The 19,904-nt window shown below is 36.1% G+C and overlaps 1 long non-coding RNA gene across 1 annotated transcript in view; it reads left to right on the forward strand.

Annotated features, from left to right (window-relative positions):
- LOC126648549 (uncharacterized) overlaps nt 1-19,499 on the forward strand; it is a 64,326-nt gene extending 44,827 nt beyond the window's left edge. Inside the window, exon 3 of the long non-coding RNA XR_007630829.1 lies at nt 19,429-19,499. This is a non-coding gene — a long non-coding RNA (uncharacterized LOC126648549). The remainder of the gene's footprint in view (nt 1-19,428) is intronic.
- Nucleotides 19,500-19,904: the final 405 nt, after the last annotated feature.

A 19,904-nucleotide genomic window follows, 5' to 3' on the forward strand; every position in this document is an offset into this window, starting at 1 on the left:
ATATTTACCTGCAGTCAGTGACAGCTTAAAAAGAAAATAATGGTAACACTTTACACAGACTGATAAATTTTATCCCCTCAAATGGGAATTCTTTTTTTTAAAAAGGTTTCTTGAAGAACATTGTGTGCAAATGGAAATGTCAGTATGTGTTTCTTTCAGTGTCCCAGTGCATGCATCTTATTTCCCCCTCATTAGTATTCACTCACTTTCCATACCATGCATGTAAAGAGCCTTCTTCAGGTGGCATGAAATCCCACGATTGAAACTGTTAAGGAGTGTATCTGCTGCAATGCACATGCAAAAACCAGACAACTCTCCTAATCTCAAAATTCAGTTCACTACTCAGCCCTCACGGGTTTTGTGCAGAATTTTCATGAGTAAAACTACTCAACCAGATTGATTAGAAAACAGAATTATTTTCCACCCACATAATCTGGAAGAAAAATATATAAAATGGCAAAGGTTTTACAAGTAATACTGACTATAATCTAATGTTTTCCTTTTTAAATTTCTCCTTTTTTTAATTATTTTTTTTCTGCTTTTGGGCCAATTTAACATTTATTTGTGCCAGATAAAAATTTTAGGAAGATATGTTGGTGGGTCATATCCCTTTCACCCCAAGGCAAGGTAATACATATTTCGTTATTTTTTATGATCTTCCTGAATAACAGACAGAAAAAGTTATGACTGCAGAATATTACAAAGATATTTTCTGTCCAAGAATCTTATCAAAGAGGACTCTAAAAAGATAAGACACATGAATTAAGTATCCTACTAGGACAACATACTTATTCATGTTAACATGTTAATACATATTTTAACACTGATAACATTCAATTTTAAGACAACACCCAATAGTATGTGAAATTAGAATTTGGAGATTGGAAAAAAACTTGGAAAATTGTTTGTTCCAAGTAAAACTTTTGAAGTAAAGGGTCAGAAACCTTTTGAAAAGTTACTGTTTCATAAATCATTTTGATAGTTACCTTGTTTCCCTTAGTTGTCTGCAAATACTGGTGCTGAAATATCAAAATTTCTCAAGGGTGAGCAATTTCAGGGTTTAATAATTTCTTGGAACTATGTAAAATTACTAATGGCGTTCCGTTTCCTTTCCAAAACTGTTGATTCCTTATCTCACCTCTCACAAGTACCTGTGTCATCAAGTACACGGGGTTGGACCTGATAGGTCCCTGATCCGATAGCGTAGATCACTCCTACTCTACTGAAAACTCAGTAAGGCAAAATCAAACGTTTAAAACCATATGTGCGTGACTAATTGCTTTATAGATCTGATCAGCTAGCATGAAGAGAGTTGAATCACTTGTAAAGTTCCTAGGGCAAGGCCATATTTCTGTATAACAAAGCACTGCTCCCTTTAGAGCAATAGTAGAAATGACAGTTGTATGTAAACATTTTCAAAAAAAAATTTTTTTTTTGCATCTAATATAGAAAATTAAAAAAGACCACTGACTTAACTTAGACTTTTTTTGGAGATGAGGAATATCCACTTTTAAACCTGTGCAAGATAGCTTTGTAAATCAAAGATGTTTGGGGTGAGCTTTCTGCTTTGTTTCTTTGTAATTTTTATTTATGTCTTTAATATAAATCTGTAATGGCAAATTAAAATAACTATAGATATGTTTTGATTCTGCTAAATCTTTTAAAACACTTAGACTGCTTTAAATGTGGTATTAAAAGTAAAACCCTGATAGTAATTTTTTGTAATTGTTTTGCTATGTTTTATTCACATGGTATAATTCCTACTGAGAGTAGTAGGATCATGACTGAGATCTAAGATGGTACTTTGAAAATAAAATAAAAAGAGTTTATACACATAGACACAAATATATGTATGTATATACTGATATATATGTATGTATGCAAGTATATGGCCCAGCAAATTTTCAAAAATATCACAAATTTCTTCTTTGTAGGTGTGTTACTTCCACATGAAATATTTACAAAATTGTAGTTTTGAACACAGTTCACAATGTGTGTTGAGTGTATTGTAGCTATACATAACATCTGTCCAAGTATTTGCAGATGTTACTTAGATTTGCCAAAGAGTTTCAACACTCTGGATGAGGTCTTGAACTTGGATTTGGCTGATCCAGTGTAACCTACAATGTTTCTTCCCCGATGTAGGAAGGGAAATTAAGTGAAATACAAGTGCTTTGCTCAGTTGATTCCCCCACATCCATTTCTTCTGTTTTGGAATTTCCCATGACCAAAAATTATCTTCTGAACACCAAAGAAGGCTTAAGAGAAGATTTTCACAAAAAACAGTAAGTAAAAAGACCTAAGTAAAAACACATAATACCAGCTTATTCTTGCACAGAATAAATACGTTAAAAGGATCCATTAGGATTAGGAAGAAACTCTAATATTTTAATCTTATTCATGTTACTAAAATCTATTCCTCAATGAGGATTTAATTCAGTGCCTTTCTAACATAAACATCTAAAGTCCTTTGAGTAACAGCACTTCTTATTTACCTTCAGTTTTTCTTATTATGCTTTACAACTTCATATAATAATGGAAAATTTGAGGGAATATAAATAGTTAAGTCAAAGAACAGTAAACAAGAAAAGACCATTTCATAAGTGTTTCCCCTTGCTGATTTTTATACCACTGAAAAGATAAGATAGTCAACATTAGTCAGCTGTTAGTAATGGATATTTTCATTCCCTTGAGTTTATTACTCACCTCCACTGTTCCCATTTCAGAAAAAAACAAAAGCAAGACAAAACAAACAAACAAACAAAAATTAAAAAAAAAAAAAAAGAAAGAAAAAGAAAAAAATAGTGTGGTACTAGTAATGTTTTCTCCCTTTACATAGTTTGAAACAGTAAATTCTATATGGTAAAAAATTCCTCTTGTGCCACTAAACTTCTAGAGAATGCAGTTTTACAGACTATCAATTTCCACTCACCTGTTTTCCTGTTTGCTTTGGTATAGAATGAGTCCTTGGGAGGTGATCTTGTGACTTCTCTGAATATTTCACATCAGTTATTACATTTTACAAGTAGTCCCTCCAAGCTGTGACAAAATGAGGATTTGGTAATAGTCAGATGATTATATCGACATATCTGTAGAAAAAAATGCAAGTCTTTTAGCTCAGTTACATTTGTGAATATATACCATGTGACTATGTGCAAAGGGAATCCCACATACAAGTATGCAACACTGATGGTGGTGATACTCCCTTTCCAATGAAATTTATTCTTGTGTCCTATTTCCTAATATATGATGAACGTTAAGACATTAAGTACTCTGCCTTCAATGGTACTATAGCCTCTATTTTCCCTCAAAAAGTCAATTGGTTCCTAAGATTTTAATCTAAATAATTGGCATTGATGCTCCAAATGCTGTGACTCACGGTATTATTGCAAAGTATAAAATGCCATTTACTCTGGAAAATTATGTTTGAGAGAGAACAAAATGTGACAATTCAATAGAGAAGTTGATATTAGATCCTCCCAGACATCAGTTACTTCAAGAGTAGGAGCAATGTGTCTTTTCTAAGGAATTTCTGAATGACTTCCATTGACCTATTTTCTACTTTCATCTTAGGCAGCTGCAATTGCTAAACCATCAGAGTAAATAACAAAAAATTCTGTGAAGCCAAAAAAGTCACACTAGGGGGAACAGTTTACTTTTACACAGATTAGTAGAATTGCCTTTTTGAACTTTCTATCTGTTAACATCAGGGATTTAAAAACTTTTATAATAGCTGCACTTAAAAATGCTAGTGGTTACTGTAAAATACTGCTCCATTTCTTACAGTAATTCTCAAACTTTGAGAACATCACAGGACTAAAACACAGTCCAGTAAAAGGAAGGGATCAGAGTGAGGAATAAAATTTTAATGATAAAAAAGCAACTCCAGAGCATATGAAAATAGAAACAAGGGCATTGGGGTCCATTTTCATGATTGTTCAAACAAACTGAGACATTTTATAATCTCAATTCCATTTTTAAAGGAGGGAAATGAGCTAGAGTTCATAGTTCATAGTCTGTATACATGTGTTGTATTCACCTTTATTCTGTTCTTGAAGCTAACTCAGGTTTCTTACTTTTCTTGCTTTGGCAGAAACATTGCTCAGAATTCAGGCACCAAGCTCCTTTCTTTAAAACCCTGCTAAGGAGCTGACTTAACTAAAGGGAGAACCATACAATCTATTGAATCAAGCACCTGATTCACTGAGAAGTCTTTGTAAAAATATAAAACAGAGACTGCAATATTTTTGATATAATGGATCAGTTTGAAGTAATACATATTAAAGAGAAATCTACTACTGAACACATTTCTACCCCCCACTTTACAGCTCTTAAGACCTATTTGAATGAAAAAAGCAAAGCTGGAAAATCAAGTACATACATATGGACATATTCCCCTCTGCTTTTCATTACCACTTGATTTTTCAGGTTGTTTCTGCACAGTATAAAGCCTTTGCTGGAGGATATTGTCTGTACGTGTTCCCGTGCTTCTCACCTGCTATTTGGCTTTCCCCACATCCCTACACTCATCTCTTAGCAAATTAGCTGTTTGTAGAGTCAGCTGAGACAAGCATCCATCTACTTTTGCCAGCAGCTACCTCAGGTTCCATTTAGTTTTGGTTTTAACTCCTGAAAATCATGTCAGCAACTAGTCCAGCTGAGGATTGCAATGCTCTCGCTAGAGACTGCCTTCTCCCTCAGACTCCATCCTGTTTTGCCCTCCATCTCTCATTCATAGCCTGGAAGGTACTTCAGACCTACAAGTAGGTCTGCTTCATTGCTACAGACTTATCTGGCAATCAGGGTCATAGACTGCTCTGATTTCCACCCCTGGACCTGCTCTGTGCTTCTTGTTTGTGCACCATGGGTCTCTGTCCTGCCTGCCTCATTGGCTCTGGGCTCACCTCTCCTCCTCCTGCTGCTCCCTGACAGATCTGGGTTCATGCAAACTAACTGCTTCAATACAATACTTGTATCCTGGAGATCTGTCTGACTCCAGCTACTATTTAAGAACTAAAAGTATAAGGTTGTTTTAATGTGAATAATCAAATTCTGCACACAGCAGAATTGAAGCCATTTGCAATCCTCAATAACTGTTGCAATTTAGAAATCAAAACTTAGATAGACACTTCAGAAACACAGGGATTAATATGCAGAACTGTAATAATTCTGAAATAGTACTTACAGGAATCATGTTTCAAAGACTTGCATGCTTCTTTCATAATACCTGAACATTTAATCCTAAAAATAATTCAAAGTGATGCATAGGGTTTGGCATGTAGGGTTACTTTCGAGTCAGTGAAAATTAACCGGCTGAGTTCTACATAAGTTTTAATGTTGGATTTTCAAATAACAGAAAACTTTCTAGGTAATTTCTGTATAAGATTTTTAAATGTGTAATGTTTCCAGAAGTACAGGCTGGTTCCAATGCCAGCAAAGATCAATGTCATATACATTAACTTAGTGGCAGCTGCATTCCAGGGGCACAGATTTTTACAAACTAAGCTAAGCTTCTGCCTATTAAGATGATAGTAAATATGACACTAAAATAATTGAAAGATGAGTCCTAATTACTTGATGAGGGTAGACAGAATTTGAGAATTTGCCATAATAGTTCAAATCTGTCCAACACAACCCTGGGTTCTAAATAGCCTGTAATTTGTGCAATAATCCTTATCATGTGTGACCCTATATAAAACACATTACCTAGTGAACAACCTGAAAATAACCTTTATTTTTAGTATCATTTTGCTAATGCTGAACTCTTCAGAAGAATTAAAGTGCCTACTTTAATGGAAATCACATCTGGTTTTGTAATCAGATTCTAGAAATAAACTTGCTTTCTAACTTTTATTTGAATGCAGAGAGAGAGTTTCAGGTATCAGTTGGATTCTACAGTGGGCAGACTGAGTAACCCACTAGAAAATGTCAAGACAAGCTCTGCAACTTTGAGTCTACCATGCTGCTTTATATTTCTGTGTTCTGCATCAGTGTAATACTGTGGATCGTGGTCAAGGGTCTTCTTCCAACCAGACTTAAGAGCTGAAGGGATCCCTTTGAATACAGGTTTATGGATAACTGGCTCATCATCATGATGTCTTCAGGACATACATGAAACAGCCTTCAGTAGGGATCTACTGTAGACTTCCCAAGCACTGGTATTTCTGGAAAGCAGAAGGCGAAGGTGACTCACTCCTTGGGACTTCTGAGTGTTTGCTACAAGTCTCACAAAACTTCTCTCGCACTGGAGGGTGGGAGAGTCATCTAGAGTGACTTAATGCCTGAATGTCAGCACCCATTTGGAAGCCAAAGTTCAGCAGGCAACCTCAACTTATACTTTTGAAAAACGTCTCTTCCAAGGTTTTTATAGGTGCTACAATAGATAGGGACAAACAGACTAGCTGGCCTGTAGCTCTGTAGTATACTACAGTAGTATTCTGTGATACAGAAGCTCATTCCCAGGCTTTTACCAATCACCAACAGAAAAGAATTAGGTAAAGCTACTTTCCCATTCTTATTGTGAAACTTGGGATTGTTATTCTAAAGTGACTAGAGGTATGAATTTAAATTGGATTAATCAAACCCCATTAAGCCTTTGCATAATCACTTCCATTCAGTATTAAAACTCCTTAGTATTACCTATATATCTTTAATTGACTTCACAAGTAAAGTATACCATGCTCAAGTGGAGGTCATTTTAAAACTGGTAAAAGCGTTGGCATTAGAAATGAAAGGGACTGACCTAAATCACCATCTCTGATTAATTTTGCTGGAAACATTTTCCCATTAAAATAAGTTGTAGTAAAAGGCATAGTTGTTTGAGCTTTTTTAATCTCCATGCAAAAAATTACACATCTATATCTGACACTAAGTACAATTTTTCAAGATCCAAAGATTATCATACAGAGAATTTCTGCATCCTAGTATTTATCAGGTTTCTAAATTTTAAATCCTTTACCTCCAGATGTTAGTCCTACAGCCCAAGAGTGGATACTTCTTGCAAGTGTAAGTGAAAGATATTTTAAACTAAAACCGATATAAAATTAACACTGGCATAAAGCTGTATCACCATGTCATACAGCAGTTGATGGAAAATTTTCCCAAATGATCACTGGCAATTCACCACTCCTGATTTTGGTTTGTTTGTTGTTGAGTTTTTGTTTGTTTGTTTTTTCCAGGAGGACAAAAATATTTATCGGAATCCATGTGAAAGATATGACTCAGTGAAGGTTTTGTCAGAATCCAGAGTTAGTGGACTGCTGGGAAAAAAATTAAGGATTTAGCTGAAAGTGCCTATTATTCATCATTAAGTAGGCAAAATCCTACCATTTAAAAGACTTCAATGAGAGAACCCTCCTAAAGTCTCCTTCTTCCATTCTAATATGGTTATGATTTAACCAGAATTTGAATGTCAAAAGTAATTTTAAAAAATTATCAAAAACTGTATCTTAACTAAGGTTGTACCAAAAAAATCCAGAAGCAGAAATGCTTTGACAAAACTTTTTGCAACCCCAATAGCATAGGAATATACTGAAAAGAATTTAGATAATGTCTTATTTCAGAAGGACAATAAAAAGATAAACTGATTGCAAAATAAATTTGTAATTAATAATTCAGAGTAATATATTAATAAGGCATGGATCTCCAGGATTTTCATAAATTATTTTATAAAAAAGTCCAGCCCATAATAAGTGCAAAGGGGAAGGCTGCTTTTCTGGTCTACAGAAGATAGGAAAAGATGAAGAGAACTTAAATTTTAGGAAAGAATATTCAAGTTAGATGATGACAAAAATTCTCTTCTGGTGTGGTTATCAAAGCCAGTCTGGTTTGGGGTTTTTTTGTTTGCTGGTTGCAGACACTCCAGCATAGGAAGCATTAGGTAAACATCTCTGAGGAAAGACTTGAGTATTTCATTATTTCTTAGGAAAAGGAGGTAGACTACATATCCTGTTACAGTCCTTAATAGACTTACTATGGTCAGAGCTCCATGTCTGACAGAGTTCAAGAAGCATTTGAATAACACCACCAGACACATGGTGTGATTCTTGGGATTTTGCAAGGCTAACAGTTGTGCTCAGTGATCCCTGTGGGTTGCTTCCAACTCAGAATATTCTATGGTTCTAACTATCGATGCCTCTGAAAACATGTGTTTTGGCAAAAAGCAATTTAAAACACAGATTTCAGTTTTCCTTACTAGTTCTGAGTGGAATAGGTGGTTTTTTCTGAGAGTTGCATCTGTTCACTACTCAAAAATCCAAAGTCATGTCATTCACTTACTAATTTGTTTCTACACATGCTTTGCATTTGACTCTATAACATCTGCTAATCCTAGTCCCCTTCTCTTGAATCTATATGAAACCCAACCTACAGAAAAATATTAAGGAAGGGAGTATTTAATGATAATTACTTTCAAAACAAAATTCTCTCTCCATGAGTCTGCTTGAATGCAGTAAATATCGTGAATTCCTGAGCTAACAGAAATACCTGGCAGTGTTTGCGTGAGGAAAGAATGAAGCACAATAACAGCATCAATGCAGAAGACTGTTAGGTTGCCCTCCCACAGGTATTTGGGATTGCTCTGCAGGCATACAACCTAATAACAGTTAGCCACACTGAACACTTGAAGCCTGTTTTTGCGTGTGTCACTTTTGCAGATGCTTATGGAATATTATGTAGGGTATTTGTAGATTTTCTAGAAATAGCTTTGAGTTTATAGCATTAGTTGTCAGAATAAGCATTTGTAATATTTATTTTTATATTTAATTTTGTGTGTGTGTGTTTTGCTTTTTTTCATTTTTATTCCAATTCCATACCCTTTTTTTCTTCCAAAAGCAGAACTGTGTCTTTGGCCATTTGGGTCACTTATTTTAAAAAACATTATTCATTGGGACCAATGTCATCATAAAAAATTGAAATGGTCTCCATGAAATTGCAAGATCTCAGTCTGTAATTAGGAAATTCTTTTGATAGTAAAGGCTACCAAAATATTAATATTTTGCAGTTATATTCACAACTGATCACATAGGGTATGAACCTGAATCAACCAAAAAGTGATTGCTTCTTCTGTAACATAATTTATAGTTAATTCTGTATTGTGGTCAATGCTTTTTCAGGGAAATTCCCTTCTTATTAAAGCAATATTCAGTAAAGTCTTGAATAGTCAGCGTATGGCAACTTTTTGTCTCCTTTTTCAGTAAAGTGTTTCAACTGAAAAGTAGAAGGAAGGACATGGAATTAATTTGCTTCAGTAGAAATCTACCAGGAAAATATTGCTTGTGCTAAGGAGATGTTGGCCACCTGTCTTATTAAGCCTTCTGTTTTCCACTATGCAGGTTATGCAAGGTATTCAGAATTTGTTCGATTCCTGCCATGGTATTCTCTCTTGAGAAGTATAGAAAACAGACATTCATGCACCCACATTCACACCTACATACATACTTATTAGTGGAAATCATGATACAATTTTATAGTACGTGATCATGGTAATATACTGTATAATTATAATTATATATATAATTATATAATTATATATTATATATATACCATTATAATATAATATATAATATATAATATATATTATATATTTTTATATAATAACATATAATCTATTATATTTATTATATATTTATTATATATTATATATTATAACATATGTAATATTATATATAATATAATTAATATATATAATTATAATATACTGTATAATTATAATTATAATATAATATATAATACTGGTTGACAGCATTGGCACCATTTTTCTTAGCACTATTATGTTGAGAATATTGTTGGTTAGATTTTCTCATACTTAATGCTAAAATATATTCATATCAATATTCTTGAGTAGAACTGTGCAAAGAGTGAAAAGATCCCTGTGAATGTCAAGATTTCAAAATTTGACATCTTTCCATTTTGAAACAAACCAGACATTTTTAATTGCTTTGCAAAAAAAATTTCTGGAGGGAAAGAGATTCAGAACTTGTAAAAACTCTTCATTTTTGTAAGATCAACACGTCTCATATGCATTATTGTTTCCTTAAATATGTCTTTCAAAAAATCAAAATTGTTGCTAAATATAACAGCAAGAGAGTCATGGTTTGCCAGGTTTTTTTCCAAGAAAAAAAATCGGATCAGTTTGGTCAAATACTTATGATCTGATGGAACTGTAGTTTCCAATGAAGAACTGGTATCAGCAGAACCTCTCTGACCAGCTGTGTGTCTACTTCTACATTGAGTCTCAGTGGAATACCAATGCAAAACTGGATGAAACCCTCTACACGTGGGTAGAACCAGTCTCATGATCATGTGCTCTCATCCTCATGGTAGACTTCAACCACCCCAGTTTCTGTTGGAGGGAAAACACAGCAGAACATGAGCAATCCAGGAAGTTCCTGGACGGACCTTAATGTTCTCAGTGGCTGAGGATCCAACGTGTAGGAAATCTCCTATACCTCATACTCACCAAAAACAGGGTGAGTGACCATGACATGGTAGTGTTCAAGATCCCAAGGGTGAGAGACTGGGTGAAAAGCAATCAAGTAATAAACTGTTGTATTCAAGGGAACAGATCTGCTTAGAAGAGACCTATGGAATAAAGCCCCGCAGGGAAGGGGCAGAGGGCATAAATCTATTTAGTATTCCAAGATCACCCCCTTGAGAGAGAGTTTATCCCAAAGCATATGAAGTCAGGCAGAATATCAGTAGGCCTGTGTGTAAGAGGAATGGGCTTCTGGTAACATGTAGACATAAAAAGGAAGCATATAGAGGGTGGAAGCAAGGAGGGATAGCCTGGGAGGAAAGCAGAAACAATGTCTCAGCACGCAGAAACCAAGTTAGGAAAGCTAAAGCCCAAACCAAATTGAATCTGGCCAGAGATGTCAAGGACAACAAGAAGGGCTTCTGTAAGCACATAGGAGACAAAATGCACCTAGGGAGGATCACCAGAAACCAGTAAGTGCTGAGCGACACCCAGACAAAAAGAACCAAATCTGGTTGTCCTGGTAGAAACAAAATTGAATGTGAGTCAGCAATGTGCACTTGTTGCAACCTAGGCAATTGCTGTCCCGAGCTGCATTAGGCACAGCATTGCCAGCAGGTGGAGGAAAGAAATCCTGTCCCTCTATTTCACACTGGTGAGGTCACTCTGCTGTGTCCATTGCTGGGTTTCTTAGTGCAAGAGATATGGACCTAGTGGAGAGAGTGCAATGAAGGGCCATGCAGATGTTGCCTCTCTTATTACGAAAGGTTGTGAGAGCTAGAACTGTTCAGGCTTCTGAAAGGAAGGCTGGAGGAGGATCATGTACATGTATCAATGTGTATCAATGTACAGTGTATCAACATACTATTTTTTAGGGATTAAGTTCAATAATAGTTTCGTGGTCCTTATTCATGTGGAAGGGCCCATACCTCATATGATTCCATCTAGTCTCAGTTTTGTGGTACATGGGTAAAAAACTACCTGGAGAAATATGATTCAACATGAGATACATTTTGAAAATTGAAAGAGTTGGGAGCTGGGGGAAACGAGTAAGGGGAGGGTACAGGGCAGGAGGATCAGAGTGCTTCTGAAGAGAATGGTCTAAGCAAACCATTCATATGATGATCACCTACTCCTCTCTGGTGAGAGCCTACCTGGAGTAATGTATCCAGATCTTAATTCCTCAGTATGGGAAAGACATGAACCGGTTAGAGCATGTCTAGAGAATGGCCACAAAAATGATCAGAGGCATGGAGCACCTCAAAGGTTGGGAGCTGGGGTTGTTTAGCCTGGAGAAGTAAAGGCTTCAGGGAGACCTTATTGAGACCTTTCAGTACTTAACAGGGGTTTATAAGAAAGATGGGGAAAATTTTTTTGTTGCCCCAGGACAAGGGTTAGTGGTTTTAGCCTAAAAGAACATAGATTCAGACTAGATGTAAGTAAGAATTGTTTTTGCAATGAGGGTGGTGAAAACTAGAAGAAGTTGCCTAGAGAGATGGTAGATGCTCCATCCCTGGAAACATTCATGTCAGGTTGGAGAGGGCCTTGAACAACCTGATCTAGTTAAAGATGTCCCTGCTCATTGTAGAGGAGTTGGACCAGATAACATTTAAAGGTCCCTTCCAACTCAAACTATTCTGTGATTCTATGATAAAGAGCTACAACCAAATTCAGAGATAATCAAGGAAGTTCTCAGGAGCTGGTGACAGACTTTGGGCAGAAAGTGGCCATAGGAAAATCAGTCTCTCTACCCTAAGGAGACAGGAAAGTGTATTCATATGTAAAAGTTCAACAATAAAAATCCAAAGGAATAGCTGGCAGTAACCAGCTCAGGTTTGCTAATAATATCTATTGTAGCTAATAAAGCAACTATACCTGTCTGTCACTGTGCTACTCATTTCCCCATCACAGTTTCTTCCATAACTTCCATAACTTTCCCTTCCTGACTTCCCTCCCTGAGACACCAAGCCTTCAGCCCTCTGTAAAAGAAGCTAAAGAGTGATTTAATTTTTGCACTTTGTAGGCTCTCCACTGGCATTACAAAGCTTCTGCACAGAGACTTTTATGGGAAAAAAGATAAATGTGAATTTTCTGGCTATAAGAGGTTCCAGGGAATGCAAGTCTAATAGATTACATCTGAAAATAATTTTGCTGTATCTGAGTCAGAATTTTTGGGTTGATTTCTTAAGATATACATACATGCACATGTGTGTACATACATGTGTATATGTTACATATTATCATAACAAAAGAGGACAAATATAAAAAGAAATATAAACTACCATTTAATTAAGAGGATTTATTTTCTTTTTTTGGTCAATTTTCTATAGAAGCAGGGAGGTTGCTGAATTTGGTAGGCTACTTATTGTGAAATATGGTCTGTCTCTTAATGGCAGTATTCAGTGGTGTGATTTCAAATGCATATGTCCAAATTATCATTTTGTTTTCTTGTAAAACCTGAATAGATACCATGTTTATAGTCAAAAGGACAAGAGTCTAAACAACTTTGAGTAAATCAAATTGTATATACTCAGAGGAAACTGATATTGGAGACAACCTTCTGGCAGCTCAAGCATAGCTTTGTCTTTGAAGAAGTAGTTTATAATGAGTAATGATGTCTATTCCAGAGCAGCTTCTAAAACCCACATCTCTTCTGTTCCATGATTTTACATACTTTGTTCCAGCGGCAAGATCATTTTCAAGTAAAACGGATAAGGAAAAGACTCATATAACATCTTAAATTGCTATCTTTCCTTTAGAAGAGATAGTGTTCCCCAGAGAAGTTTCTCAAAAAATAGAGTATTCCCGGGAGTAATTACTCGAAGAGATCAGCCAAGACTGAGTCATGTCCTCTCTTCCAAATGCAGGCATAAAAAGAATAACAAATAAATGAAACTACAGGTCAGTACTGTTACATGCAGTGACTCCAAATCTTCCTGTGTCCCAGGCTAATATTAGTATGTGACATGAACTGGTTAGGAGAGTGCCACCACTCAGCTGGTGAGAAAATCAAGAGACAGGCTTCTGGGGAGACACTAATGATGATCATAAGAGCATCCTGTTACTGGCTGTGAAGCCAGAGCTCCATACATATTCACAGACCTTAAATCAGGGAAAAAACAAACAAAATCTTGAAGTGTAAAAGCTGAAACACACCAGAGGAACTGTCTGGTTCAGCTTCACTCCACGATGTCAGCAGTGCAGGCAACCATGGAGCATGTTGCACAGCAAACTCTCTCTGCTCCTTGGACAGCTCATTAGGTTTGGCTCTACTCCACTTGCAGCTGAAGAATCTACTTCATTAAGCTACCAAAGGGCAGAGAGAGAAGAGGAAGTGTCAGGCACTCTTATCTGTCCCAATAACAACATATGATTTTCTGAACTAATGTCTCCAGAAAAAGTAAACAATACATGGTGTGGATATTAACACTGCCTGTGCAGAAGATAACAGTAAAATTGCAGAAGTTAAGAAACGGTATTGACCATATGTTGGAAAGACACCATAAACCCTCCTGTGCTTGTGTTTCCAGGTCCACAGCTATTGTCTCATGCAGGACTCTGGGGTGCAGGTCTGCTTTCATTTACATAACAGCAATGACTGTTCCTCTATTTGTTTTATTGATAATGCCATTCTTGGATAAAAGTTGCCAATACTTTTTTTTTGGAGAAACCCAAATCAGATAGTATTAAAGCACTTGGTACTGATCAAACAAAATAAATTCTTAACCCAAACCAAATTTTTTTTCTTTTATTATAAAAAAGGGGGATTTTTTTAATATGTTTTTCTGTGTGTTGAAGTGAGGTGGGTCATTATATTTTCAGTTGATCTGAAACTAATTTCAATTTCCCCTTCATTTTTTTTTTGTTCAGACAGCAAACTCACAGCCTTTAGGGAACCACAAATTATTCCTTTTGTTCTCAGGAAGCACAAATCAAATGCTCTTAAACAATTTCCCAGTATTGCATCTGAGAAAAGCTGTCACAGCAAAAGCAAACCCAGTAAAAAAATTGGCTACATTTCTCCCTCTGTACACCTCTCCATGCTGTGATCCACTCTGGTTGTTAGCAGCAAATATGTAATTTTCACTGCGAAATAAATCTATTACTTGGGCTAAGGAGAACAGCCAAAGTGGCTTCTCTGTGAAGCCTGAATATGTCCATCTTGACCATAGGAAGTTACAGGTTATGGGGAAACCCTTTTTTGCTTTTTCAGGCTTTCATGTGTAAACACAAGAATAGAGAGGAGCTCTAGTTCTGTCAAGTCTCACTGCTCAGGCAACAAGACCAACTCTGCTTGTTTTTATGGACTTTCCCCTCACACTGATTACCCCAATTTCCTGTCCTTTGTACCATAATATTGTCTCAACACCCAACACCTAAAATATCTTTTGTGGCATGATTGATACCAACATGTTGGCTGTTTGTTTATTGGAAGCTCGTGTGGTTTACTTTGTATTCCTGTAGATGATCTGAGGGTTGATTCTGTTCCTTCTGTAGATACTTACACCTTTATATGTTTATGTTACAGAAGTTCAGGTCCAAGCAGGTCTTGAACAGGCTCAAATGACCATTTTTAAGGAGTTCATACCACAATCTCTGCTAAGGTGAAAAAGAAAGCCAGAATTTTTATAAATACCCTTTGCATTATAGCAACAGATACTTCTGGGAAATATTTACCACAAAGCATGACTCTCAGTAGCAAATGCTTTATATATTTTCCAAGATACACTGTCAAAGAAAGGACTATGAAAGCATAAGCTTAGGTTGGATTTATATAAACTGCATTTATGATTTGTTATAAACATGTCTGGGTGTTTTATGATCAGGAGAGTGTTGTCTCCTCTCACATCTCTGACTGGTCTTTGGTCAAGAAAGAGCAGAACACCTCCTGGAATTTCCTGAATATCTTATTGAATGAAGTAAGTAATTAAATTAATAAGAATGCATAGTTAAATCCTTCCAAGAACAGACTATTATTGTTTTAGTTCCAGTTCATTGTGCTGAACAAGCCTTATGCTGCAGGAGAATAGATCTAACCCAGACATTCACTAGAGCTACAGAATATAATGCTGTGATGTTTAGGTGTTATGGTAGCTACTCTTGGCATTTGGGTTTCACTGGGACCCTTGACTCTTTCCTCCGTGTTGACTTTTTACCTTATAAACTTTCCTCTGTAAGAACTACTTCTTGCTTTGTATATGGCAAACTGCCAGATTCAGTCCTGATGGAGTCCTGTTCTCTCTACCCTTGCCCAGAGGTATTCCTGCTTGATACCATGCCATCCCCTTCAGTTGTACTGTACTGCTGTTTTTGGGACTGTGAGATGAATCAAACCAAGAAACTAAACAGAAGACTCATAGGTAAAAATAGCCTCAGAGAGGGGAGTTTAAGATATTTTTGCTCAGAATGAATTGACCAATTAAATGTGTGATCAATTAGCAAATCATGCTTGCCACGTGAGACCCTAAATATCTCTGGTGGCACAAATTAAGAGATGATATAGAGACAAGAATTTGTTTGGAGGAAGGGAAGGTAGACAGAAACAGCTTAAACCAGCTTTTCTGTTAAGAGGAGAGTCTGTGGAATCAGTCTTACTGTCACTGTAAAAAAAAAAAAAAAAAGAAAAACAAACAAGAACCCACACAACACCAACAGAAAAATTTTAAAAGCTTGCTTTTGAACACCCTCCATTTTGTGACTGTGAGAATAAGGGCCTCTGTTTATAACACTACTTACAGAGTGAGTGTTTAATACATCAGCAGCTTGGCAGGATTCTTTGTGGTTCTCTTTCTTTGAGGGAGCATCTGGCTGTGTCAGCTGCTACCCAGTATAATGAAATATCAGACTGATCCAAATCATGTGAGCTTCAGATATGTGTCATGAAAAGAGTCCAACACTTGGGGCTGTTTGGTTGGATTATTTTCTCTCTTTTCCCCTCTGTGCATATTTATTTCATTAGATTTATCTCTCTTTTCTTTCTCTTCATGACTGCAGGTTTTTTAAAGTTCCAGATGAAGTGTCATCAGATAATATTTAGAAAAAAGTCAGTCTTTTGATTTCTTAGCATTTGTTCTATATTTAACTTGCTGTATATGTGGAATTGCAATAGACACTAGGAAGAACTCTAGCAGGCAAAGTTGTACTGCCAAGGAAATAGATACAGCATGACTGAATTTTGAGTCTTCTGAATCTCTCATTTCTATTACTTCTTCATCTGAGCTGACAATTGTTGGAAGAATCATCTGAAACAGACACTTTTTACGTGGTGGTTCAATTTTTGTGCACTTATAGTCTGCTGATCAGTGCCAGCCATCTTAACATCAGAAATGCTGTCCACACAAACACTGATTTAATGTTGGCAAATTATTTCTATTTTTAAAATAGCTGAAAATCAGCTCATAGTCTGATTGAATTACAAAGTTCACACACTGAACTTTGTAATTCAGATTAATTTCTAGACAAGAGATAATGCAATAACCAAAGAGCATTGTTTGCTCTGCATCTTATACCTGAAAGGTTTTTTTTTTTAATTGCTACTTCACCCCACTTGCCCAAAAACCATTTTATTTTTGTATTTACATGGCTTGAACATGTCCAAATTTTCACAGCTTTGGCATTTAAAAGATGGTTTCTTCTTCTAAGATACATGCATAACCCACAAAGTTAAAAAACTAGAAAAATCAAAGGTAAGACAGACCAGTTGATATTCACCTTAATTCAGGAAAGTGAAGACAGCTACCAGTAGAGTGCACACTCTAAAGTGGAGGAACTTGAGCAAGCATGGCAGAAGTCCAGTCTGGATGAATGGGTAGTTCCTGCTGGAGCTCATACCCGAAAGGGAAGACCACAGAAGTGGGTCATACCCAGGAGAAATGCTGAAGCATTGCCCAAAAATCTCGTCACTGGGGCACAGAACCTAGTGACAAAAGACATTGAAAAAGTGTGTTTTCACTAATAAGACCCAGCTTCTGGCATCCCAGTTCCCTAAGGCTGCCAGCAGAATCTGTTAGAGTGAAGTAGTACCCACATGATGGGAAGATGGCAAATGTCACTACAAGGCTTCACTCTATCATTTCTGAAAGGTCGTGGTGATGAGGAGTTTTCACATGACTGGAAAAAGGAAAATATCATACTCTCTTGAAGAAGGGGAGGAGAATCTGGAAAACTACAGGCTTCGCTGTCTCAGGGTCCCGGGAAGATTATGGCACAAATCCTCGTCAAAGTCGTTTTCAGATACCTGATTAAGAAGAAAGTGCCTGGGAACACACAGTAAGTCATGTCTGACCAACCTGATTGCTTTCTATATTTCAATGGCTAGCTCCATAGACAATGGAGACAGCAATGGACGTTGTATATCTTGATTTTAGCATAGTCTTCAATGCAGTCTATGGTAATTTTAGAAACAAATTGGTATGACACAAACTGAATAAGTGGATAATAAGAACAGCTGTCATTAAATCATATTACAGAATAAAGTGGAAACTCCTCTTTATTAGATAAGAGATTATTTTTAAATAGGTAATATAGAAATAATGAAAAGAATCAATCTACAATAAGAATTAAAGTACAAAGAAATCTTTGTTTCCAGAAGAATATACAAATACTCCCAAAGAAGATTAGGCATTCCTTTATATTTAGATAAATCCTCTATAAATTAATAGAGGCAGCCAAGCTTCCAAGCACAAAAAAATTCAAGGAAGAGTAAAATGAAAGCTGAGTTTGAAAGAAAAATATTCCCAAATTAAAAGGGTAGGAGCACAAGAAATGTAGGCTGCCCATTTTGCAAGTAGACAAATCTTCACTCCCCAGTTACTTTGGTAAAACCAGCTTTTCATGTTATGTCTTAACATCCTGTACCCTTCTTTAAGCCTTATTCCCATTTTATTAATTGGTTCAACATGATTAATATCAGCAGAATGTTTGCTGGGGCAGAACTAAGAGCTTTGCACAACTGCATGTCACTCTTGTCATGGAGAGGGGGTAGTTTCCCTGCAACTGTTTCTCAAAGCAGTAAATTTCTGTGAGTAATTATATAACACCACTACAAATAGAGATTGTGACAGCATTTTAATTCATTTATTTCAGCCTCTCTATAACTTCATGATTACAATTTTATTCGTTCAGGGGTTAACACTTCTGGGGTTAACACTTGCTTTTGTTTGCGTCACTGCAAGTGACCAAAGAAACTACAAAGGTGTTACTGAACAAGTTATTATTTTTTTCAATAAGGAGTCTATGTTGCAGTGGGGAAAGACGTTGGAAAATGTTTTTATTGTAATAGTGTTTGATCCCTACCCCTGTGATTAACAGTCTTATGCCAGCTATTGCTTCATTATTTACCTGTATCAGTGATTAGTATGTACTAATAGATGTCTTAGTTTTGAGAACAAGGATTGTGTGTTAGAGCAAAGAATGATAAGAGCAGTATGTCATGACCTGACACCATATTTGAGATACTCTTGAGGAAAGAAGATTAGAAGTTCTCGAACCATATCCAAATAAGTCCACAGGAAATATTAGCATATATGCATTTATTCAGGTAATGTAATGGGTATGTAATAGAAATATGATGAATGTGTGTTAGTTCCATGAGTATAACCTGATCTGATAAGTTGCTGAGTATGCAAGCTTTGTGGACCAATCTCCATGCATCCAGTGCTGTTAATAATGTCAGCTTTTTACCTAGCAAGGTGTTGGAGAGTTTGTTTCCCAGTTTTTGGTGATAAAGGGGTATATCAACATGAAGTATTTTATGTTACATTGAATTGATATTTAACTTTACCATTGCTGCTTCTCATTAAGTAAGTCCAATACAATTCAACAGTTTGTTTAACTCTGGTTTCAGCAAAAAAGAAACTTAAAGAAATATGAATTCACCTCAAAAAACAGAAATCCTTTTTTCAGTTCGATTTCTACTTAGATGACTCTCTTATTTCTCACTTCATTTCTTTTAGGGCTGACAGAAGAAAGAGGAGGTGAGCAAGTGAAAGAGGTCTATACTGGAAAAGGGGAGAAAGTTAAAGAGGGCTGTATTAAAGAGAAACACTTCTCTGGTCACAGAGAAACACTTCTCTGATCTGCTTCAGATGCACTTCTTTACAGCGCAGATCAGAAAGGTTACTGAAAGGTGACAGAAAGCATTAAAAATACAGCTAAAGTGGAGGCTTTACATTTTTTATGTAAGAAAGACACACAATAGTTCTCAATATGTAATAATGAACATTTATCTCTTCCAGTTATAGAAATATCTCTTCCAGTTACAGAAATACAGTTCAGAACAAAACAAAATTTCAAAAAGAATCACCAGCCTGAATAGCTCAAAACCATCCAGCTGTAGTTTACAATCTGATATATATGGATAAAGTCCTGGGTTACCTTTCAAAAGAGGAGGAAATCCTGAAAATCTATTCCAAATCCTAGGAAAAAAACC

The sequence above is a fragment of the Myiozetetes cayanensis genome, unplaced genomic scaffold, assembly GCF_022539395.1.
Source record: "Myiozetetes cayanensis isolate MyiCay16 unplaced genomic scaffold, myiCay2020 scf5-8, whole genome shotgun sequence".
Classification (NCBI taxonomy): Eukaryota; Metazoa; Chordata; class Aves; order Passeriformes; family Tyrannidae; genus Myiozetetes; species Myiozetetes cayanensis.